Consider the following 8,631-nt stretch of genomic DNA (forward strand, 5'->3'; position numbering starts at 1 on the left):
TATCTCCACTCTCCTGAAGGCATATGTGTACAAACATGTTATAATACATCTTTATATACATCATAGCAATGGAGGTATATTTACACCTATCAAAATCCCCAAACCCTCATCTTTGATATATGTATTTATTTACCATTTCCTCTCCAAAAGTGTTGGGCCCTATTTGGCCTTGGTTTGGGCCTTGAGGACAAACCCGAGCCTGGCTCGAGTTTTGTAAACTGTCTCAGTCACTTCCGTACTGGAGTGACTCAGCACAACCTGCTTAAGCCTGCCTTTGCCTAGCTCCTGCAGACATAGTGTAACTTTGTTGGCCCTCACCCCATACCTTTCTTCAACTTTCCCCTCCCCCTATGTCATCTCACCTCAGCAGAAACCTCCACCTCCTCTCTCAGCCCTTTATAAAGAGAAGATTGATACATTAAAACATTAAAACAAGTTCCTGTTTTGACAGACTCCCAGCTCCCGGGTGGTTAAGAATTTATTCAACACAGGCATGGTAGGTTGAGGCTAGTTACTGGGTACCTATTTCAGTCTCTGCAGCCTCTTTCTTGGGTGGAACTTGCCCACAATTATTTCACCTATGACAACTTCCATAGCCTCCTTCACACATAAAGCCTGACAGATACAGTGGAACTGACACATTCACCACTTAACAAATAGTTTGAACCTACTTTCTGTGATACAGAAACTAAATCCTTTTCTATGCAACCATCCTACCTCAATAAAATCTTGAATGTTACCTACCCCACCAAGCATTCCATGCCAGATTGAAAGAAACATATTCTAGTAATCAAAGTTAATTCCAATAGTGCATATTTTTAGCCATATTGCCCCCAATACATCTCATTCAATCTACAATTCTTGACATTGAAACTATACTTTTTAAAGAATGCACTCTCCTTTCTTCAAATATCTGCACTCCACAAACTGTTACATAATTACTTATTGTCAAATCATATTTTTAATAATTTAGGAAAGTAAGTTGGAAATGATGAAAGCTACTTAAAGTTAAGTGAGATTCTTAACAGTTTATTCTTAGATACTGGGAATTTAACCCAGTCATTTAATAACTAACAAAGAAGATCCTCAGAAAACTCAGCACTATTTCCAAACATGATTATTTTGCATTAGGGGTTTTTCAGTTAGTATGCTGGTCTATTATTTATTATTTATTTATATGATGACCCTAATCTGACAATTAAAATCTCTTTCAACTTTTTAAATGACAGTGTTGGCTAACTCTCTTTTTCTGGTGTGAGACAGGGAACCCAGAGCTTCCTCTGTGGTGAAGAACAAACACTCTGCACATGGCCTACCGCTTTGTCTCTCGATGTCTTTATCCCATGATATTAAAAGACATCTACTGAGTTCAGTAATATTCAGCATTAAAGAGTGTTATATTTTATCTAAATCAAATAACAGGTGTTTATGTTACTGTTATATAAGCATTCTGAACTTTGAGATATGTACATGCAGTCCTTTTTATTTAGGAGTTAATGTCTCTGAGGAGTCTTTTCAATGAGCAATAGAAGTTTCTGTGTTCCTCATCTACTAAACTAAGGCCATTATATACTGTAGGCAATATCATTTTCATCCCCTAGTTTAACCCCTAGTTTAACCCCTAGTTTATCCTGGGTTTTGTGTGTAACTCTAGAATTCACTTAATTAGTACCATCTTTGATATGTCAAATTCTATTTAGAAATTGGAGGGAAAATGTGATCTATTTGGTATTTTATGTGCATTAATGTATTTATTTTTATTACAAAATTTTAGACAAATACTTTTGTTTCTTAGTTAAGTACATTTACATTTGGTTAGACTAAATAATATTGGTTGACTATATATCTAGTTTTAGTAAATAGCATAGTTGAGATTAAACACTAAATGACAATGTGTAAAAACTCCCCTCTCAGATATCTAAGACATTTATCAGAAGAAAAAACAACCAATAATAAAATAAGTATCTAAAAATAAGTATCTATAAAAATAAGTATATAAAATATAAATATCTAATATAATAAAACATTAGAACCGTAGAAAAGAGAAGAAATTTTAGGAATGCAATTTCATGAAATTGAATAAAGGTTATCAAATATTTTAAAATGACAGATTATCAAACTCAGCATATTTGTGTCAAGTGGAATGTGCTTATCCTTCACATAGGATAAATCTCAACAAAATCATGGTGTAAACAGGTATTTGCTTTCTTACCCACATGGAAAGAATCCAGGACCCTTCAGTGTAACTGACCATGGGTGTGTCTCTTGCTTAAGGTCAAGGCTTCCTGTTTTAGAGACAGCTGTGGCATTTGACTTCCATCTGTCAGGTAGGAAGTGAAAATTGTCCCTCAGGGACAGTTCTTGGACGATACACTTAACACTTCACCTATTTCCCACTGGCTATAATTTTGTTGCACAGCTTGCCCTATCTACTGAAGAAACAAGTACACACATTCCTTTTTTGTTTCCCCTAGATAATCAACTACTGCTTTAACACTGAAAGGTAATTTCCTATGGAAAAAAATGTGGGTTGAAGGTCATTCAGAGTTCCTGATGTCCCCAAGACTTTTAACATGAAGGGATGTTGGATTTTTGTAAAAGTTTTTTCAGCATGTAATGAGATAATCTTGCAATTATTTTCTTTCAGTTTGTTTATTTTGTGGATTATGTTGATGGATTTTAGTATATTGAACCATCCCTGAAAACCTGGGATGAAGCCTACTTGATTATGTTGAATGATATTTGTGATGTGTCCTAGGATTTGGTGTGTAAGAATTTTTTGCATTGATATTCATAAGCAAGACTGGTCTGAAGTTTTCTTTCTTTGTTGAGTCTTTGTGTGATTTAGTTTTCAGGTTAACTGTGGTCTCACAGAAAATTAGGTAAGATTCCTTCTGCTTCTGTTTTGTGAAATAGTTTGAGGAGATTTGGTATTAGGTTTTCTTTGATGTTCTGGTAGAATTCTTCACTAAAGCCATTGGACCCTGGGATTTTATTATTATTTTTTTGGTTGGAAGGATTTTAATGTCTCCTTCTATTTCCTTATGGGCTATGAAACTGTTTAGACAGTTTACCTGATCTTTATTTAACTTTGGTATGTGGTATCTGTCTAGAAAATCATCCATTTTGTCTATAGAGAGAAGCTATCTGATTTTATAAGAAAATATCTAAATGCTTAATTGTGTGTGCATGTGTATGTATGTCTGTGTACATGTACACATTTCTTGTTTTGTTTTGACCTTTTTTTGAACTACAGTGACTTCTTACTCTCAGCTCAAGATGAATGGTGGATTAAGATGAAGGTAGAGAAGAGAAGCAGAAGGTAAGAAGACTGGAATGGAAATGGTACTTGAAAAGAGGAATGTCATCCAGTGAATATGGAGTTAGTTGTGTATAACATAATTCCAGCATATGCTTTTCCTATAAACAAGGCTTGTAGAACTGAGCACATATGACAGGATTCAGGCCTCCCTCATATGTATGTTGTGTGGACATAGAAACAGTGAGAAAAAAAAAAAACAAAGGAGATACCAAAATAGTAAATTGCTGACTTGGGCATACTTTGTGAGATGAAACTTGTTTTTTAAGCCCATAAGCTTTAATTATTTCAGTGTTTAAGACTTATTTGCCTTACAAGACAATTTCATTAAGTGACATATTAATATAACATATTAATTTCATATTAAACATAACATTTAATATTATATTAAAGAAGATTGAATCCATACATAGATTTGTATGTGGTCAACACTTATATTTTCAAATGTTTTTCATTCATCAACACTTTATTTCAAATACTTTACAGAAAAGAGAGAGTTAAATGTGAAATATCTCTGTTGAAGTTTATAATGGGTATGCATACTTTAATAAAACTCAGTAACCACGAAAAATGTTATGTACAATGTCATTCACATGTTTTACATATGAGTGAAAAATGTGTCTTAAATAATGTAGTGTCCCATTTGCTAAGCTTCCTTTAAAATGATAAAAAAAAAAGAAAGAAAGATTAGATGGAGAAAAAACATCTCAACAAATAATCAAAGAAAAGTGTAAGCATAACTGACATACTTGTGACCTTTTTGAACTAGAAACTGATATAAATTTGGAGGGAGAGAGACAGAGGGAGGAGGGGGAAAGAGAGGTGGAAGAGGAGGAAGAGGAAGAGGAGGAAAGGACAGAAGAGAATAAATGAGATAATTACATATCCATATACAGAGTAGAGTCCTTGAAGCAATCACTTTCACCTGATAATTTCTTCTCTATGGTTAAAAGGGAAAACTTCTCTTATATTATTGGTCATGAGGCTAGTCTTTAATGGCTAAGCCATCATTCCTTGGTGGTGCACACCTTTAAACCAAGCATATGGAAGGCAGAGGCAGGTAGATTTCTGTAAGTTTAAGGGCAGCCTAGTCCACAGTCAAGTTCTAAGACTATACTGACAAAAAGAAATAAGAAGGAAAGAAAGCAAGAAAGAAAGAAAGAAAGGAAGGAAGGAAGGAAAGAAGAAAGAGAGAGAGAAAGAAAGAAAAGAAAGAGAGAAAGAAAGCAAAAGAAAGAAGGGAAGAAGGCTTCTGATTTTAGTTTCCATGTCACTACATGTAGACTTATTGAGGGTTATCAGTATAGAGACTAAATATCTGTCTGGACAATAACATGTCCTGGATAATCTGGGTAGAGAATTGTTGTCATTTATATTATAGTATGTTCAGTACTCTTAATGAGCAAAAAGAATACATAAAATTACTCAAGGCTGTTTTGTGAAAAACTATGATTGACAGTTGTTTTCACATGGAGTGAGAGAAAGTTTAACAAAACGAGTAGATTGTCGATAACTGCATTCACTTCTTCTCTAACTGTATCTTAATGAGTTGTTCAAAACAAATTATGAAATTCAAATTCCAATGGTCAGTGCAGCCTCATATTCCACAAGTGTGATGTTGCCTTCTCAGTATGTTTTCCTTCTGAATTCTATTTCAGATAAAATGTCAACTACGAGTTCTACGTCATGAGCTATTTTATTCTAAATTGAGTTGTGCGTCCTACAAACAGTCTGAAAGTAGGGCTCAGCTTTTGGGTTGATATTAGATGCAGTTACCTTCTGCCTGGTAGAAATCCCTGGCAGATTGTTTTTGGAAATCAACCTGATTCTTTGCAGTAAAGAGAGCTATCTGGAGCCTGGTTATCATTGGGAAAATGGAGGAGGATGTCACTGCTAGTGAACAATGGGTCGAAGGTGTTTATTTCCTCTCATGCTGATTAAATTTTAAAGGGAAAGGTTAAATTGTGCAATACGACAAACAGAATGTGGGGTCCATGTGTCCCTGCACATTCTGTCCGTTTGACAGTACTATGTGAAAGGACCATTTCCAAGACCTCCACAGCAGGAACTGAAGCAGTCTAAAATTAGATGGCAATGGGGAAAGTCTCTGAGGGAGGATCAAAATTGTTCTTTTGTTTGTTTTCTTTTGTGTCATTAAGTAAATGTTGTAAATCATTAGGTCAAAGGTCCTGGGATGCTTCCAGCAGCCAACTCCCTTCAACACAGAACAGGAATTCCAAAAGAATTAGAGGGAGTAAAAAGGAATGCTTGGCAAAGAAGAGCAGGAACAACAGTAAGCTAGTATTCATTAATGAGACAAGAGCCAGCAGAAACTCTGACAGAGTTGAAATCAAGCACTCTGCTAAGGACAAGGGCTAGATACTGACAAAAGTGAAGGCTGAGGATTTACTGCACACATTTATGAGAAACTTTGTTTTGAGGGTGAATTCATGAAAGTGGGAGAAGAAAAAGAACGAGGAGGAGGAGAAGAAGAAAAGGGAGTAAGGAAGGGACAAAAGGAGGAACACATGAGATAAAGAGAAGACAGGAGAGCCTCATTAAGTCCCTGCCTATATAAAGAATCCCTAACCACCTCACTAATCCAAACTGACCTGCCTCCAATGCAAGGAAGCTGCTCCAAAAACTTCATTATGCAGCTGAATGAAGTTCACCCTCTGCAGTTCCTTCACATGGAGTAATCACTCATGCCTCAGCTGAAGTCTTTTGGCTGGCACTACAACTGAGGAGGCACATGCTAGTCATTTATGGGTGTAAGAAGGATTTGTTGATCACATCCTGCCAATAGCTAGTTTGTCATTGGAGATTTTACTAAACAATGAGGGAAGAGGTAATAAATTCACTTGGACTTGAGCTTTGTATAAGGAGTTTAAAATGGATCTATTTGCGTTCTTCTGTATGCAGATCCCCAGTTAAACTAGCACCTTTTGTTGAAAATGCATTCTTTTTTCCACTTGGATGGTTTTGGCTTCTTTCTCAAAGAGCAAGTGTTCATAGGTGTGTAGGTTTACTTCTGGGTCTTCAATTCTATTCCATTTATTAACCTATCTGTCTCTGTACCTATACCATGTGGTTTTATCACTATTACTTTGTATTAGAGCTTGAGGTCATGGATGGTGATTCCTCTAGAAGTTCTTTAATTGCTGAGAATTGTTGTCAACTATCCTGTTTTGATTTTTGTTGCTGTTGTGACTGTTGTTATTCCAAATGAAGTTGACAATTGCTTTTTCTATCTCTGTGAAGAACTGATGTGAAATTTTAATAAGGATTGCATTGAATCTATAGATTGCTTTTTTGTAAGATGTTCATTTTTATTGTTAATCCTGCTGACTTATGAGCGTGGGAGATTGTTCCATCTTCTGTGGTCTTCTAATATTTCTTTCTTCAGAAACTTGAAGTTATTGCCATACAGATCTTTCACTTGCTTGATCAGAGTTCCAAGATATTTTATATTATTTGTGACTATTGTGAAATGTGTAGTTTTTCTAATTTTTTTCTCAGGCCATTTATCCTTTGTGTAGAGGAAGGCTACTTATTTTTTTGAGTTAATTTTATATCCTTCCACTTTGCTGAAGTTGTTTATCAGCTGTGGGAGTTTTCTGGTAGAATTCTTGTGATCTTTCATGTATATTTTCATAACATCTTCAAATAGTAATATCTTGACTTGTTCCTTTCCAATTTGTATCCCTTTAACTTCTTTTTTGTTGTCTAATTGATCTAGCTAGAACTTCAAGATCTATTTTGAATAGATAGGGAGAGAGTGGGCAGCCTTGTCAAGTCTCTTAGTTTGGTAAAATTGCTTTAAGTTTCTCTCTATTTAATTTGAGGTTGGATATTGGTTTGATTTATAATGCTTTCAAATGTTTAGGTATGTGCCTTGAATTCCTGCTTTCCAAGACTATTAACATGAAGTGATGTTGTATTTTGTCAGTGGCTTTTTCAGCATCTAATGAGATGATCATGTTTTTTCCCTTTGAGTTTGTTTATATAGTGGATTACATTGATGGATTTCCATATATTGAAGCATCCTTACATTACTGGATGAAGTCTACGTGATCATGGTGAAGGATTATTTTGATGTGTTCTTGGATTCAGTTTGTGAGAATTTTATTGAGAACTTTGCATTGATATTCATAAGGGAAATTGGTTGGAAGTTGTTTTGAGGTCTTTGTGTTTAGGTATCAGTATAACAATAGCTTATAGAATGGAAGAGGTAGTGTTCTTTCTGTTTCTATTTTGTGGAATAGTTTGAGAAGTGTTAGTATTTGTCTTCTTTGAGGATCTGATGGAATTATGTACTAAAACCGTCTAGCCCTGTTGTTTTTGGTTGGTTGATTGATTGATTGATTGCCTGGGAGACTTATAATGATTGCTTCTATTTCATTAGGATTTATGGAACTGTTTAGATGGTTTATATAATCCTGATTTAAAATTGGTATATGGTATCTCTGTAAAGAATCATCCACTTCATCTAGATTTTCCAGTTTCTCAGTATAGGCTTTTATCTGATGATATTTTGGATTTCCTGGATATTAATCATTGACCAGTTTTCAAATGCTTTCTTTGATTGTGGAGCCTCTCTCCTCAGAGTATAGGTTGCTTTAATATGCATAAACTTCTTAGGTTGCTGTAATCCTCCTTGTCTTTTTTAATACAATGTGTGCTGTAATTTTGTGGACTTGTACAGATAGTACCTGTACTAATATCCCTAAAATTTTTGCTATATTTTGTTCTAGTAATTTCATAGTCTCAGTCTTATGTTAAGATCTTTGATTCCTTTTTAGTTGAGTTTTGTGAAGAGTAAGAGATAACAGGCAAGTTTCAATCTGCAACACAGCAATGATTTTTTTCTCTGCATCATGGATTGAAGAGGCTCCTCATACTTGAATATATGCTTTGACACCTTTTTTGAAAGTAATTTGTCTGCAGGTTTTGACCTTCTCATCTCTATTTTTTTTTCATTGCTCTATGAGTTTGTTACTAGCGCTGTAAGGTTTTTCAATTACAATAGCACTGCAATTTGTCAGGTGTAATGATGCATCCAGATTAGTTCTTCCTTGTCTTAACTATATATCTTTTATATCCACTTTAGAATTGTTTCCTTTTTCCTCTTTTTTGAAGAATTTCATTAACATTTCAGTAGAAATTGAATTAAATCTGTAAGTAACTTTGGAGAGTCTGAACATTTCAACAATATTAATTATTCTAATTAGAGGTATGAGAATTCACTCATGGGATGTGTGTGCCTGTGTGTGTGTGTGTGTGCCTGTGTGTGTGTGCCTGTGTGTGTGTGT

The sequence above is a fragment of the Mastomys coucha genome, unplaced genomic scaffold, assembly GCF_008632895.1.
Source record: "Mastomys coucha isolate ucsf_1 unplaced genomic scaffold, UCSF_Mcou_1 pScaffold19, whole genome shotgun sequence".
NCBI classification, from domain to species: Eukaryota; Metazoa; Chordata; class Mammalia; order Rodentia; family Muridae; genus Mastomys; species Mastomys coucha.